Here is a 17,901-nt window from a genome sequence, read left to right as displayed (position 1 = left end):
GATTAAAGTAAGGAACTGGGAGTTAGGAGATCTAGAACACAATGTCTAAAGGCCTGATTCTCAATTTATACTAAGGCCCCTTTCCAGTGCTGTCAGCACTGTGTAAAGGCTGCTTTACGCTGCCCAAGTGGTACAAAGGGGACTATATATGAATGACAGAATAAAGCATTGAGAACGAAAGAAGCCTACTGGGTCGGACCAAAGGTCCGTCTAGTTCAGTATCCTGTTTTCTGACAGCGGCCAGTGCCAAGTGTCCCAGAGGGAATGAACAGAACAGGAAATCATCAAGTGATCCATTCCCTGTTGTTCATTCCCAGCTTCTGGCAAACAGAGGCTAGGGACACCATCCCTGCCTATCCTGGCTAATAGTCATTGATGGACCTATCCTCCATGAATTTACCTAGTTCTTTTTTGAACCCTTTTATAGTCTTGGCCTTCAAAACATTCTCTGGCAAGGAGTTCCACAGGTTGACTGTGCGTTGTGTGAAGAAATACTTCCTTTTATTTGTTTTAAATCTGCTGCCTATTAATTTCATTTGGTGACCTCCGGTTCTTGTGTTACGAGAATTAGTAAACAATACTTCCTTATTTACTTTCTCTACACCAGTCATGATTTTATAGACCTCAATCATCTCTCTCCTTAGCTGTCTCTTTTCCAAGGTGAAAAGTCCCAGTCTCATTAATCTCCTCACATGGCAGCTGTTCCATACCCTTAATCATTTTTGTTGCCCCTTTTTGAACTTTTTCCAATTCCAACATATATTTTTTGAGATGGGGAAACTTCATCTGCACACAGAATTCAAGATGTGGGCATACCATGGATTTATATAGAAGCAACATGATATTTTCTGTCCTATTATCTATCACTTTCATAATTATTTTCAGTATTCTATGCACTTTTTTGACTGCCGCTGCACATTGAGTGGATGTTTTCAGAGAACTATCCACAGTGACTCCAAGATCTCTTTCTTGAGTGGTAACAGCTAATTTACATCCCATCATTTTATATGTATAGATGAGATGACATTTTCCAATGTGCATTACTTTGCATTTATCAACATTAAATTTCATCTGCTATTTTGTTGCCCAGTCACACAGTTTTGAGAGATCCTTTTGCAGCTCTTCACAGTCTGCCTGGGTCTTAACTATCTTTAGTAATTTTGTATCATCTGCAAATTTTGCTACCTCACTGTTTACCCCTTTTTCCAGATCATTTATGAATATGTTGATTAGGACTGGCCCCAGACCAGGTCCTGAAGGACACTACTATTTACTTCTCTCCATTCTGAAAACTGACCATTTATATCCTACCCTTTGTTTCTTATCTTTTAACCTGTTACCAATCCACCAGAGCACCTTTCCTTTTAGCCCACAGCAGCTTACTTGGCATAAGAGCCTTTGGTTAAGGACCTTGTCAAAGGCTCTCTGAAAATCTAAGTACACTACATCCACTGGATCCTCTTAGTCCACATGCTTGTTGACTCCCTCAAAGAATTCTAGTCAATTGGCGAGGCATGATTTCCCTTTACTGAAACCAAATGGACTCTTGCTCAACAAATTATGTTACCTATATGTCTGACAATATTGCTCTTTATTATAGTTTCAACCAGTTTGCCCGATACTGAATCAGGCTGACAGGCCTGTAATTGCTAGGATCACTTCTGGAGCCCTTTTTAAAAATTGGCATCACATTAGCTATCCTCCAGTCATCTGGTAGAGAAGCTGATTTAAATGACACGTTATGGACTACAGTTAGCAGTGCTGCAATTTCACACTTGGGTTCCTTCAGAACTCTTGGGTGAATACCATCTGGGCCTGGTGACTTATTGCTGTTTAAATGTTCCAAAGGTTCACCAGTTGTCTTAAAAGAAGTGTAAGAATTAAAAAGGGTGATTCAGAGGGATAAAATTGAAACTGCAACATGAAGAAAACTACACTATTCAAATTTCTAATAATGTCCGTTTATTATGCAATTTGTTTGGAACATAAAGCAACGTGATACTCAATGGGAAAGATGCAGAGCAAAGAATAGAAACTGTACAGCCACTGGCATTTGAAAGAATTTAAGATCATGACTTATGCACAAAGTGAGCATTGTTTACACAGCTCTGGGGGTTGTACAAAGATGTCTTTTTTTAATAAGATTGAGCCATATTTTCCATACCAACACAAAATTATATTTCCAGAACTGAGGTGGAAAATGAACAATCTTTTCCACATATTTCCTTGGATACTCAATACATTTATTAAAAAAAGCTGTCTCCTCTGCAAACCATTAGCGAATTTTAAAAACTAGTACAGCAAGTTCTTTATCATAGCATGAGTTTGACTTCTAGCTAAAAATATTCACGTGGGGCTCCCTATACTAGTGAAAGAAAACAGAGCAAACAACTACTCCCATCTTGCTGAACAGCTGACATGTATTTTAATTCCCTGGTAACATTTCCCAGATATATCAGGATTATGTCCTTACTCTCAAAGAACCCTTCTAGCCCATACAATAAAAAGAGACAGTATGAACTGTAGTATGTTTTTATATAAACATCTATACATACACTGGGTCTCACTTGCTATAAAAGTGCATCAGTTTTTATCCAATTGAGTAACTTTCAATTCTATAATACCTCATGTTGTATTAACCATGTCATTCCCCTTCCCATACAGAAATTTTTTTCTAAAAAAAAATAAAATTCATCTATATTAGAAAGAGTTAGCCCATAATAATCCAAATTTTACTACAGAATATTTTATATCTATTTAAATCCAACTGAGCTGCAGGAACTTAATAGTCTACCATCTGTACATAAGGTTAAATTTCAAACTGCAGGACTGCACCACGAGTGGGGATTCAGCTTAAATTATTACAGCTTTTGAATATCCAGGGGACAGCTCAATGTGTTCTTTAACACTCCACTGTTGCCTACTATACAGCCAAAGAATTTCCTCTTCATTGTACTAACACAAAATGTGGTCGTAGAACTCTACAGGGATCTCAGAGTCATCATCTAGGTTCCTCTTCATATACTAATGCCTTGATGTCAACTTGCAGATACCCACTGAGTTCTACAATAGTATATAGTCAGCAACACTTACAGTGAAGAGGGATGCCGACGCTCAGAGCAGCAGCAGCGTGAACATAAATCAGAACGAAAGGTCTGCAGTTAGAGAAGATAGTAAAAGTTAGGGGAAAAATTATAATGGAGAGAAAGTGTGCACTTAAATCTACTTTAATTTATAGGTACTTATAAAACAGATTCACAGATTCTAAGGCCAGAAGAGACCACTGTGATCATCTAGTCTAACCCCCCCCGGTATAACATAGGCCAGAGAACTTCCCCAAAATAATTCCTAGCGCATATCTTTCAGAAAAATATCCAACCTTGATTTTAAAAGGTCAGTGATGGAAAATTCACCATTGTTCCAATGGTGAATACTCTCACCATTAAAAATTTACACTGTTTCCAATCTGAATTTGTCTACCTCAAACTAACAGCCACTGGATTGTGTTATAACCTTTCTGTGCTAGACTGAAGAGCTCATTGCTAAGTATTTGGTTTCTCATGTAGGTACTTATAGACTAATCAAGTTATCCCTTAACCTTCTCTTTGTTAAGCTAAATAAGCTCAAGGAACTCAATCTATCACTATAAGACATGTTTTCTAATTCTTTAATCATTCTTACAGCTCTTCTCTGAATCTTCTCCAATTTACCAACATCCTTCTTGAATTGTGGGCACCAGAACTGGACAGTATTCCAGCAGCAGTTGCACCAGTGCCAAACACAGAGGTAAAATAACCTCTCTACTCCTCCTCAAGATTCTACAGTTTATACATCCCCAAGATCCCATTAGCTCTTTTGGCCACAGCATCAAAACTGGGAGCTCTTGTTCAACTGATTATCCACCACGACCCAGTCTTTGTCAGAGTCACTGCTTCCCAGGATAGAGCCTCTCACCCAGTAAGTATGGCCTACATTCTTTGTTCCCAGATGTATACATTTACATGTATTAAAAAATACAGATTTTTTTTACCCTGTTTATCAAGCAACTCTCTTCCTTTCATTCACTCACTGAACAGTTATGTTGATTCATTATTATAATCAGTTAGTTTAGATGAACAAGCCATCTCTTATTCCCCCCCACCACATCCGTCCCCATCCATCCCTCTCAGACGGTCTTCGTCTTTACATCCTGAATAATCAGGGGCCTGTTATTTCATTGATTTGTCTATGTAATTGCCATTACAATAATGGCAGGTTACATACACACAAAACCAGGGAAGAACAATTAGCCTCAGCTAACAGTGGATTTAGAAACTTTCCTCCTCCCACTTTCATGTAAGCCAGCAGCAATATTTGACTTCATGGAGGGAAGATTTCTCTAATTTATGAAATTCATGTCCCTCTTTAAATATTGCTAAAGTAGATCTGTTAGAATTTACTTTTATTTCCAGCTCAAAAAATAATTAATTAATTTGCTCTTCAGATGACAGATAAGCCCATTCCAGAGGAAACTGAAATCTCTGGGTTCTGCTACAAGAGGTTTCTCTTTTTCTCTCCTTCCAATTGACACTCTTTTGCAAGTTACTCAGCATGAACCCTGATTTCGAAGGGTATGGCTACACTTGACATTTCAGAACACTGCCGCAGCAGCGCTTTGAAGTGTGAGTGTGACTGGAGCGCCAGAGCTGGGAGAGAGTTCTCCCAGCGCTGCTTGTAAACCACATCTTCTACAGGTGTAGCTTGCAGCGCTGGGAGCCGCGCTCCCAGCACTGCGGCACTGATTACACTGAGGCTTTACAGCGCTGTATCTTGCAGCGCTCAGGGGGTGTTTTTTCACACCCCGAGTGCGAAAGTTGCAGCGCTGTAAAGTGCCAGTGTAGCCATACCCTAAGTGTTTCCCATTTGAACTGCTGTCTTTGCATATAGACGAAAGCATCCCAATCTTTGGGATGATAATACACAGTTATTCGTTTCCTATATAACAGAGGCTGATAAAAATAATTTTTTCAATAAAACACCACCTCCACTCTTGAATGGCTTTTCCCTTCAATGTATCTGACATATAGTCATCAACTCCTTATACTTTCATACTGGCCCTTATTTTTGCTTTTGACAGGATACCATCCACCTTGGACAAAGATTTGAAATGGCCCTGCCTACTTTTCTTTATTTACACATTATCCTCTGACACATTTTGTTACCTTACTATCCACATTTCCTAAGCCCCTAAAGTTTCCTTGATCTCGTTCCCACAGCAACACTCTCTGATAGCAAAGGGCTGTAATATCACCACTGAAGACTTTACAAACACGCAGTGATTTCTGACCTGACAAGTTTTACTGGGAATCAAACCAACTCTGAAATGGAGCAGTTAAGAGCAACATACAATTGTGTCAGACAATTATTTGATGCTGTTTCAGTTGAAACAGATCCGATATAAAGCACCATATATGGCAGCTATCTAAAAAGTGCTGGTTATAATCAGCTCAACTGCCTGTATGGCAGGTAAACACTGAACATTTAAGCTAACATGGCTCTTTATAAGATCTAGATAGAAAATAGTCAATTTTATTAGTTACAAATATGCGGGGGCGGGGAGGAAGGAACTTTCACAGTAAAGCTGTACAATACCGTTGCCAGTTTGATTTTTCTCCTTTTTTGTCTCTTTGTTTTCTAAACGTATTTTCTGTACTCCTTATCTAATACTTGACTGCTGATTAGGACCCCAGTGGATTTGTGTTTATTAATCATACTGCCAGGTGGACGTTTGTTAAGAATTCATACATGCATTTCACAAGGACTGGCAGCATCTGCCCAGAAGAGGACCAGAAATGGAATTGCAGAGGTGCTCTGACTCTGGATTTAAGTGAATTGAAGGCATATGCTTTCTCTAACTAATTCTAGCTGGGACTACTAATTAGCATCATAAGCACAATGGACTTACTCTCTTTCACCCATAAAAATATTCCTATATACACGGATTAAAATTTCATACTTCCATAACAGTTTCTGATATAAGTATGCATTCTGTAAACTGCATAACAACTTACAACAGATAGTTACTAAATATAATTCCATGTAGAACCCAGAAGAGATTCTGTTTGCTACATGTGACTAAAGTGAAAGCATTTCTCCTAGATTATCAGGAGATACTAATGAATTTCATATTTCTTTCATAACTACCACCACAGGAAACTTGGCTTTGGGAGGATCTCACACCATTAATGGAATTTCATAACAGAGGATTCATAGATTGGATGTAAACCTTTAGAACTTTAGTTTAGGTATTATCTGACTGTTTCACAGCTATAATTTATTGGCTGAATGCTGCAAAATCTAATATAATAAGTTAATCTGATGTTAGTGTTTACAAAAGAGCTACTATATAATCCAATTTTAAAACAGTTCATTGTGCTTAACATAGCAGCATTTCATTTTCTAAAAATTGTTCTGAAAGATTTGTAGGGAAGATAATGGGTCCAATTCACTGAAGATACATACAAGAACCTCCTCGACCCCCCCCAAATCTGTATCACAATCTCCTCCCCCTACATTGTTACCTGCATAAGCAATACATCAACCTCAATGCTCATGAAAATCAGGAGATTTCAAAGTCTGATGATTTTAAATCAATGTTAAATTTTGGGTTCTGAGTTTTGAGCCTCTGGAGTATGTTTGGGTCAGGTTTCAAGCTTTCCTCTGCAACTATGAGGGATAGATACTTACTTCTTGTAAAAGGGAAAATGGAGTTTCACATAATCAGTTCTCTCCAATCATTGTATTTTTAAGAACTAAAACAAGATATCTCTAGACTTTCAATAAAATTGTAAGAATCAGCAATCCTATATAGGCCACAACAGTAATCCCAATGATTGATGAAGCACAGAGACTGCTTAAAAGTCATAAAAGCTAGTCAGTTTTTTATTAAAAAAAAAATCCATTTTCTCACGAAATAACTCCTAAGTTGTCAAAGAGGCAGGGAAATGCAGAAGGTATTTAAAAACATGTTTAAAAGAACCTGGATTATTCTTCATTTTATCTATTTTTATACCAGTACAGATTCTCTAACCCAGAGGTCAGCAAACTTTCAGAAGTGGTGTGCCAAGTCTTCATTTATTCACTCTAATTTAGTTTCACGTGCCAGTAACACATTTTAATGTTTTTAGAAAGTCTCTTTCATTAAATCTATAATATATAACTAAACTATTGATGAATGTAAAGTAAATAAGGTTTTTAAAATGTTTAAGAAGCTTCTTTTAAAATTAAATTAAAATGCAGAGCCCCCCGGACTGGTGGCCAGAACCTGGGCAGTGTGAATGCCACTGAAAATCAGCTCACGTGCCACAGGTTGCCTACCCCTACTCTAACTTGATCAAGACTATATAATAGCATTAAGACACATTGGAAGAAATACCCAGTGCTTCCTAGGCAATCAGCTCACCTCTATGAACAAACTTTTTTGTCTGGTTGGCTCTAGGCCCGTGTGGAGACTAAGTCTTTTCAAATAAATTTCTGCTTTTACCTCCCTTATCTTCCTCTAACTCATTAGGACAGAATAATGCACTGAGATTTGTAATAGCAGCGACTAAAAATAGCAAACTCCCCCTATTCTTCTGATGTGAGCAGCAGCAGAGATGCTGAAGCAGTGTGCAGTTTCAGTAAGACAAGTGCAAACACCACATACTTGGAAAATGGTTTTCAAACCCATAATGGCTAGATGCTGAACATTATTTTTAAATGGAAATTTAAATCCTGCAGAAATTGATGGCTCAGTCCCTTCCCCTCTGTCTTTTTCTAAGCTCTTTCTACCCCTCCAATAAAGAGAATTTTCCCCAGCATTAGCATAAGTCTGCTTCTTGCTGTGGGATATTTTTATAGTGTTTTTGTTTGGAAAGCAACTGTGTCTGTATTCTGTCAGAATACATTTTATCTTTAATTTAAAATTATGTAATAAACAGAACTGTCGATAGTACAAATTAATCCTATTTTGATCTTCCAGAGAAAAAATAATCAGGTTAGCTATATACCTGTTTGCAAAATTGCCTCTAGAATCTACCAACATAGGCACAAAATCTAATTGCCTATCTACTACTATGGTAGATTATAAGAATGGACAAGCTAATATTTTACTCACGTATATGGAAAATGTCAACTCGCTCAAGTACAGTATTGGTGTAAGGCATACTGCAGCTCACAAGGGTCAAGAATCTTTTTTCTGAAGCTATAAACCTCTCGACATTCTTACCTGTTCTGAATTCAACCCCAGCCAAAGAAAAATTGGCCAAATTTACCCCCTTTTTTCCCCAAAGCTACCAGAAAAGGGGTTCATCTGCAGTAGTTTCTTTCAAATGATTAATTTTTCCCTCAATAAGTACAGTTAACCTTTTCACAGCGTAACAGATGGTAAATATTCCAAAGAACAAAGTCATGTAAATACATCATTGAAGACCATTACACCAGTGCTAAACCATATAGAAGTTTCCAGTCTAAACAAACCATTAATACCTTCATCAATTTTCTAGGGTTAAGGGGTTCAAAAGGTATCAGATTTAAAATTTAGCACAAATTAATTCATTTATCAATAAATGTGGCCAGCAATTTCTTTAGAGACTATTTAAAAATGCATTTTATCACCAACAACTGCTTGCTAACTAACCAGGGCTTAGCAGCATTGTCTCTGTAAGTCCAACTGACTGTATGAGTAAGACAAAGACATAAGGCTGTAACTCAATAATTCGATAATTGAGTCAAAGGAAATCACTGTTTCAAATCCTGTCCTTTCTAGATTACACAATCTTTCCAACAACTTCATTCACATGGCGGACTAGGAATTGTTTTGGTGTACAAAAGCATTTCACTGGATCATTCTGTTCAGAAGTTAACTTTTTAACCCTTTTATTTCTTAAACCATTATTAAGCCAGAGTTTGGTGGCTAGCAACCAGCACAATTATGGACCAACACAAATAGCAACAGATGGGACAAGAAGCATAAACTAATTTAATAACTTAGACATTTGAGTAATGACACTTGAAAAATTGAAGGCATTTGAAAAAAGTAATTTAAAAAAGGGGCACCAAGTCATTTGAACCCATGTACAGGAGGGCATAATTATTGTATAAGAGTATCTTAGCTTTTATATTCTGCTTCTTCTACTTGCACAGAACTCTCAGAATCATTGGAGAACCAGGCATATAGAGAGAAGAGTAACAATTAAGATCCACCATATTGATGCAATTAATAAAACAAACAGCTATTTTTTTCAACTCTATGTGAAACAAAGAATGAAAATCAAGTTTTCCCAAACATAAAAAGGGACAGCTGATATTCCCAATTCTAAAAGTGATATTTTAGACAACAGAAAGCACATAAAACACTGACTCTCATCATGCATTTTTTGGTATAAAATAAGATAGATGGATTCTAAAATTTAAACAGAAATATAAATTCTGGTTGGTCGAAGTATTTCCATGATATAAGCAGGGATTTACACTTTTTATGTAAGACCTGATTCTGCAGTCCTTATTTGAGAAAATTACCCGTTAAGATGGACCACTATGTGGTTTTAGTAGCTGGACAGTCAGAATTGCTACATTAAAGAATAATTATACAAACAGACATTTGCTTGAAACTCAACGTTTTGGTCAGCAAACTTAGACCATCTTCAGGAAATAATTAAAACTGCTAATAGATTGACCTACCTGTAATGAGCTAGGAAGAAACAATGACAACATTAATTTTCAAAGCTACAGTTATTTCAAGTTAAGTTGCCTGTAAATATGCCCACAGGGCTAAAACAGAGTAAGTTTTATTAGCTGCACTTTTAAAAAAAAATGAAATGCACTTGCTGATAGATGTTTTAAGAGGTATTAAAGAAACAAGCTATTTTACTGATTTACAGCAAAAATATAGCAGCCAGAATTCAAGTTATAATTCATCAAAAGTAATATGACATGCTTCAGGCCCAAGGAAATTGTAAGAACAGCTGAAATGGTATCATATAGCCATTCAAATTTAAAAAAAAAAAAAAAATGAAATAAGCATGAACAAGGAACTTAAAGATTTCAGAAGTACAGTTATAATGCAATATTTGCATGTTCTCACATTACTATTACGTGCTTGCTCTTTTGCTGGAGCAACGAAAACTTGATTTGCATGCCCAAAGTCTTAGAAACATGAGAAATAACCCTCTCTTGTTTTATCTCTGAACTATTTACCCCCTCTTTTAAATATCAGTTCTTAAATGACTTAATAATAAGAATATACTTTCTGCAAGGCCATAATTTTATACCTGTTCCCAAAACATTCATACATAAGGTGGATATATTGGACTTGAAACAGTTCCATCTATAAATCCAATTTTATTTTCTTCTTCTGCTAATCTAATAATCATAAATCAAATAATTATATTTCCATTTATAGTCTCACATTCCAGAAAGTGTTTATGTTAATACATAAGTGTGTTCACTTATAAAAACTGGGAATTAAATTGTATTACTTTGGAATATATGGCCTGATTATGAACGGTGTTGAACACCTGCAGTCCCTAACCAAGAGTACAGTTGTTATGGGCATTCAGGCCAATGATCCTCCCCTTTTTGCCATTTCATATATCAGATTCCTCTTTGCTCCCCAATTCCCCAAAACAGAGGAAGAGTAATTTTGTTTATGACAGCAGTCATGTTCTGTAAATTGCACATTACTGTATTTTCTTCCTCAATGATCAATCTCTCATCTATTTATATTCCAGATTTTGTTTCTGTTGATTTTACAAAACTTATACACTACTTCCATCTACACAGTAAAGCATTACTACACTGGCCACTCAAATTTTAAAGAAAGAAAAATCCATGATAGTTAATGAGGTTAACTATAAAGGTAAGAAAAGAAGATAAGCAAAAAGACAGAACCGCCACAATGTTACAGCATTAGAAATGACATAGAACTGAAAATGCCTCCAACTAAAATAACTGGTCTGTACCGATGGTATTTCATATCAGCAGTATCAAAAAAGTAAAATGCAAATTTTCTTATCTGTGACACTAAAAGGATTTTAGATTGTTAAAACAGACAATTTTAAAAACTGGTTTTGTTTTTCTCATACTGAAGGTTTCTGTCCACTTTGTGCATTTCACATTGGACAATTAACGAAGACCTGAACAATTAGCTTCTCTTTTCCCAATATTCAGTTAATTTCCTGGCCCTCATACATTAGCACACTGCAGCAATACTTGGGCTGCAGAGTACTGAGGAATATTGCTTCTATGCAGTTAAACATTTGTTAGATAGCACTGTAACTAGAGTTCTGGGATCCTGAAAATTTTCTAGTCTGTTGCCAACATTTACATGGACAATGATATGAATAAGCAGGTACTGACTTGCTTCTAAAGAAATTCCTTTCATAACATTCTAGGAGAAAATTACAACTACACCCATTAAATAATCCCAATATGAATTCCAAGTATCTTGTGGCACCTTAGAGACTAAAACTGCCACAAGGACTCCTCGTTGTTTTTGCTAATACAGACTAACGCAGCTACCTATCTCCAAATAGCTTGTTTCTCTTAACACCTAATACAAAGACACATGCTTTTGTTATCGAGCCATTTGAATAAAATATTCTTTACATCAAAGACAGAATAACTTGTTTCACTGCAAGAGATAAGCTATTTGATTCTTTTGGTTCACGCAGGGTTCATAGTTTTGACAAGGTGAATGCCTGTGTTCATCTCCAATTAATCTCATCGTCAAACTGTTAGGGTTTGTTTGTTTGCTTGCAAAACTAACTTTTCCCCCATTTTGTTTCCACAAATGCTAACTATAATCAACATGTTTGTTTACATGACATTTCATCACATGAACTCTATGTCGGGTTACACACCATAAGAGCACTGGATAGAGAGACAACGAAGCAAGTTATAGCTGATGGACCCAATCACTTAGTATCTGCCAGCCAGCCAGCGTTGTCTGAAGTATTTCTTTAGTTTCTTTCAAGTCTGTTTCTCTTGCAAGATGGTTTGTGTTTAGAAACAAACATTTATTGCGTTTGATTCCAAAGTGATTCCACCAGTCAGATTAGTCACAATTGCAGCCCCTTGCAGCGACCCAGAGAACTACCTAGCCCCGAGGCGCAGCCACAATCGTTCCAGGTATTACCTTGCAAAAGCTACCGTTCCACAATGGCCCTTTGTTGAGCTGCACGTTGCTGAGGTGGTGGATGTGCCCCGTTCAAGGTGCTGTGTGCACCTATCCCTCCCCTCCTCCCCCTTGCAGTCAGCTGAACTTCCACTTTCCACTCCGCGCAGACCCGGATAACCTCGCCAAGGGGGTAGACAAGGAAGAGACGAGCAACTGCCTGCAGCTCGCCAACAGCAAGGGAAAGCTCACGCGAGGCAGCAGCAGAGCACGGCGGTGCCTGCACACACTGGACCCGGGCTGCGGCCCTCATACATGCCATGAATTGCTGTGCTTACCCTGAAGGAGGCAAGGCTGCAGCTGTCCGCCAGCCCCGGCAGTCCACTCCCTTGGCTGGGCGCGCAGCGCTTGGCCGCCGGGGGCAGCTGACTAGGCTCCACGCCGGCCAGGCCAGGCCGGGGCCGGGCTCCCAAGCTAGGCGGGAGGCGCGCTCGGCACAGCTCCTCGCCTACTCTCCTCCCCCCGCCGGCACCTGTTTGCAAAGGGCTCCAGGAGACGTCGCGGCCCCGCAGCCCAGCGCCAGCCGTGCCCCGGGCGCGTGTATCCCCCCCCCCCGCTCCCGGGACAGCCAGGGGGCGCCTCGCGCACTCCCCGGGCAGCGGGGCACGTTACAAACCACACCTCGGAAAACCGCAGCGCGCGGAGCCGTCCCTGCTGCCGCCGCGGGCCGCTCTCCCGCTGCCGCTCGGGGTCGGGCTAAGCAGCGGCTTCCCTCCCAGCCGCTCCGAGGGTTCCCTGCTCCCAGCACAGCCCCAGTCCGCGCCGAGAGCCCGGCCAGCGCAGCCTCTCGCTCCTCGCCCCGCCGCGGGGAGGCGGGGGCAGGGCAGGGCTGGCCTTTCTTCGCGCTGGAATTTTCCTCTTTCTCCAGCTGGTACGGACTCCGCTTCTCCCGACCCACCACTAGGGCGTGCGGGAGCCCTACAGGTGGGGAGAGCCCAGGCGGGGCATAGCCAGCGAAGGGTTCGGCTACCACCACCTGCCTGCGTATCCTGCTCTGGGCGGGAATGCAGTTTCCCCCAGAGGGAGCCCTGGGAGGCTGCTTTGGTGGGGGGTTATAGGCGAGGAGCCCTCCTCATCAGCCCCGTCTTCCCTCCGCACCAGCAGTCTAGACCTAGTCTCTGTTAAAGATACACGGCCCTGCCTGCTCCGCGCCAGCTGTAGGACTGAAGGGAGTAAGTCTGCTGCGTTCTCTCTCCGCGCGAAACCCCCGAGCCCTTTGATCCTTTCAGGCTGCGCAAAATGAAAATTAGAGGGCTAGCAAAATTGAAACTGATTCGTCTGAAAGCACCTGGTGCTCTGTTGCTGCCCTGCAAACATAAGACAGCTGGGGGCAGGTTTTGCTTGTTCTTATGGCCTACCATAATGTTGCAATGTTTGGGTTGCAAAAACTCAGAGGATAAATAAAAAAAAGTTAACTAAAAAGTTATTTCCTTCAATAAAATCTAAATGAGGCCTCCTGGAGACTTTGTCAATATAATCACATTTGCCTCTTCCTCACCCCCATTGTTACAAGTAACAACTATTGTTCTACAACAGATTAGAGGAAAATGTTTTCATTTTGTTTGCATCCTGTGTATGACAACACTTTCATCTTGTTTATGTGAAAGAATTGCTTCATTGCAACCTGCATTGTGTGACTGAACTGGTCCAACAGTGCAGTCTGCACTAGTACTGTATTGTGAGTATCTAACCCACAGAGAGGGCAGCCCTGGCCATAGGATGGACTGGGTCAACCACCATGGGCCCTGAGCTTGAGGAAGGAGTGGAATCAGAGTGGGGTGGGGCCTGGGCTGCAGGGTGGGAGGGTTGTCCCGGGCCCCACATGCCCTAAGGACAGCGCTGACCGTAGATAGGGGTAATGACATAGAACCATAAAATATAATTCATTCAGATGAAGTACTTAGCACTCAGTTTTTTCATTGGCTTTTCTTTTTTTGCCAATACAACAACTAGTTCTAGTAGTAGCGCATCTGGGAATCTTACACTGTCACCTTGATCGAGCGGTCCTTCAACCCTCATATAGATTGCACCAGTCACAACACATCTTCCATTCTTCTAGTATCTGAGTCTTTCTCCATGTGCAGCCATGTCTTTTCACAATAAAATCTTCCTAGCTCTTTGGAGGTCAGCTGAGTGGTCATTGCAGTTCCCGTGGGTACCACTCAGCAACAGCTGCTGTTCATTGGTTGTCAGTGAGCCTCATTATATGCCCAGCCCGTCGTATTTTACTATGCCTGCTCTCAACAATGACATCCTGCACTCCACTCTGCTATCTAATCACTTCATTAGGGACTCAGTCCTGGATTGAAATTCCCAGAATTCTTTCCATCACCCTCTCCATGACAGATAGTTGCTGTTCCTCTGTCATTGTATCAAATAATTTTTCTGTAAGGAATATTGTAACATAGACATTGTCTATATGTTATGCTTTCCCTTTCACTGTAGGTGTTTTTCTCAATTATATTCTCCTTTTACAATAAAGAGTTCATAGGCCCTATTGCTGCCTGATCAGTCAGACCACAGGTGTGTGGTTACCCACACCGGTATAATCACATACCATCATTGGGCACTTCCAACTAGTCTGTCTCAGTTCCCCACACCAAAAAATAAATAATTGATGAATCAGATGGGCTCCCATGGCCACTCCATAGCACAGCTTCCTGAGAAATAGTATCCAGTGAATCCCTGTAAGTTGAAGTATGATCCAGGAGTCCATATGGAAGTCTCTCTCCTCATTTGTCTCCTTTGCCAGTCCATCATTTTTTCTTGACAGTTCTGATGACCCCTCAAATTGCCAAGTGCTTGTCCCCTCCAGGGTTGCTGTGAAGGTTGAAAAGGCTTGTCAGGCCACTTAGCCACCATAAAGTTTTCCACTCTCTGCCTCTGGAATAGTGCATGAGTGATGCTGGTGGAGCCAGATTTCCATATTTGCTGCCATGATATCCTGATATGTTACCAATACAAAATAAGCTAATGCACTAGCCAAGTGATTCTTGGGTGGAGCCATCAAGTGGGCCATCCTATTGAAAGTTTCACCCATTAGTGAGGTGCAGCCACTTCTAAGGTATAAAATAGTAGCTGCTCAACCACTTAGAACTGAAAATGAAAAATATCGTATGAAATTGATAATTCAGAGGGTGTTTAGATAGGCAGAATTATTACCACAATTAAAATATGGCAAAGTGGTGTAAAAACCCCCTCTCTTAAGCAAATTTCACTGGCTCTTTAGTTACAGTAAGTCACAGGACATCATCCAAATGATCAAAACTACATTTTATGTCTCATTTAAAAGATACAGCACACTGCCCATCACTAACATCATTCTAGAGCTTTGGTTCAGTACCAGTTTCAAAAAAAAGAATGCCATATACTGAATCACTTCCTAGTGCCAATGATAGAAACTCAGTAATGACAGGGAGAAACATAGCTATTAATATAAACTTTCAACACCAATATTGTGTGGAAAAAACATAAAGAAACCAGTGTCAACAGTGACACACCCAAGTACATTGAGCCCTGAGGGGGAGCTCCCAGCAGCCCAGCCAAGGAGGAAAGGGTTCACTGGGGAACCCAAGCCAGAGAGAGAAGCAGAAGCTGTGCTTCTCTTCTCACAGTCCAAATTCCCTTCATTTCAACCCCTGGTTGTTAATCAAATACAGCATACCACAGGCTGGATGCCTGCAGGCCATTCTTCAAGCCAAGCTTTATTAAAATATTAAAAGCAGCAAAGAATCGTGTGGCACTTTATAGACTAACAGACGTTTTGGAGCATGAGCTTTCGTGGGTGAATACCCACTTCATCAGATGCATCTGACGAAGTGAGTATTCACCCACGAAAGCTCATGCTCCAAAACGTCTGTTAGTCTATAAGGTGCCACAGGATTCTCTGCTGCTTTTACAGATCCAGACTAACACGGCTACCCCTCTGATATTAAAAGTAGTTGTTTGAGACAGTTTAGATTTTATTTAACCTATGTATCTCATTCTTTAGTGAGGTTCAAAGTGCTGTGCTGACTTCAAAATACTGCTCCTGTAAAAGCTAAGCGAGAGTAGCTGCCTTACATAATGGACGCAAGTCTACTATGAAATAACAGCCATGGAAGACTGGATAAGTGATCTGTTAATTCTATCTGTGTCCCTCAAAGTGAACTCTTTTCTGTTGCTGTAAAGCAATAAGTTTAAGACAAGTCCTTCCACTTTCTCAATCTGATTTGGGAAGCTACTGTTTATTAAGTGCTCAGATCATTAGTTGTATAGCTGACATACATTAATGACTTTTAGAATGTTCTGAGGTAACACAATCATTTATTCAAAAGCATTAACCCATGTGACAAGTCCTGGCCTACTGTACTTTTTTAATGTACTACTAGGTAACAGTTCTGACCATTGTTAGCGTAACCTTCAAGCACCAGGAACTGTTAGTTCCAGTTTCTATTTTGAGCAAAAAATTCATCCTTCTCAGGTAGGTACATAAAGTTACATGAAGTTTTCTGAGTGTGGGTCTTTCATGAAGAATTGAAATGAATAAAAACAAGACCCTATTTGTTCTGAATAAACACTAAGCAGCCTGTGGCACTTTTTGTAACAGTAGCTAGTTGTCCAGCTGTTTTTTGAAAAAATCCCCACACCTCCACTAGCCACTGGGCATCGTGTTGGTGGCTGCTTTCCTTCACCCCAGAGGTGACTGCAATCCAGTGATGCTGTCTGTAAACACTTTGGGATGAAAGGAGCTTTAGAAATGTAAAATATGGTATCATTTTCATGCAGTTGTGCCCATTATTCCCAGTGGTTAATGCTATTTAAAATATTAAATCAACTAGAACAGCATTTTTCACTGAATTCCATTCACAAAGTGGGAAAGGTCTATTTAGAATATCTTTCTTTTAGCATTTACTTGTATATGTAACTTTAACGTTGTGTGCAGTGTTGTAGCCATGTCAGTCCCAAGATATTAAGGAGACAAGGTAGGTGAAGTTATATCTTTTATTGGACCACCTCTTGTTGTTTCAATAAAAAATTCTAACAGAAGATGGTCCAATAAAAGATATTACCTCACCCACCTTGTCTCTCTAACTTTAATGTTGTCATTTCCTGATTCTGAGATACTTAACTATACCACTTTACATTCTCAACTACCACATAGTTTTGTGCATGGAAAATAATATAGTACAATGGCTGTTTTGAATAGCATTGTGCAATAGGGGAGTGGAGCATGAAAGAGAAGGGCGTTTCCTATGTTAAATTAATTGTATGGTTCATTACTAAATGAAGTGGAAAGCAGAACTGCCTTATTTTATCAGTACAGAGGAAATGGATATTTAAAAAAAAAATCAAACTTTTGGCATCCCAGCAGAATGGCAAAACACTGAACAATTTATAGGGCTCTCTTAGTTTTGTTTAAAAAAAAAAAAAAAAAATCTACAAGCGATTTTACTATCGAGTAGCCAGTCAGCTTACATAGCATAGCATCCTATTAGAGTTGCCTTTTATCATGTTTGAATTCCAGTAGCTCGGTGGGGTTTTTAGCGAGCATGCATATGCATGCACACAGCCACTGAAAGTATTACTATAGGCTTGGCGACATATTTTTGCATGCCCATCTAAACCATTAGGTGCTCAGATGAAGAATATTGCACACTTTAATCATGCATTTATCTATAAATGTATAATAGTACTAGCTTGCACTTCTGGAGCACCTTTTACCTAAA

At 39.7% G+C, this 17,901-nt stretch overlaps 1 protein-coding gene across 2 annotated transcripts in view; it reads right to left on the bottom strand.

The window, feature by feature from the left end:
* COBLL1 (cordon-bleu WH2 repeat protein like 1) overlaps positions 1-12,937 on the bottom strand; it is a 150,203-nt gene extending 137,266 nt beyond the window's left edge. Inside the window, exon 1 of one of the 2 annotated variants that reach the window (XM_075070156.1) lies at positions 12,815-12,937. The gene's annotated coding sequence lies outside the window, so the exon portion shown is untranslated. Of the gene's footprint in view, positions 1-12,154; positions 12,258-12,814 lie in introns of those variants that run through there. The other variant, XM_075070157.1, reaches the window with a different exon arrangement.
* Positions 12,938-17,901: the final 4,964 nt, after the last annotated feature.

Source organism: Chelonoidis abingdonii, chromosome 10 (assembly GCF_003597395.2).
Source record: "Chelonoidis abingdonii isolate Lonesome George chromosome 10, CheloAbing_2.0, whole genome shotgun sequence".
Lineage (NCBI taxonomy): Eukaryota > Metazoa > Chordata > Testudines > Testudinidae > Chelonoidis > Chelonoidis abingdonii.
The sequence above is the reverse complement of the archived record's forward strand: the minus strand, read 5'-3'. Positions and strand labels throughout refer to the sequence as shown.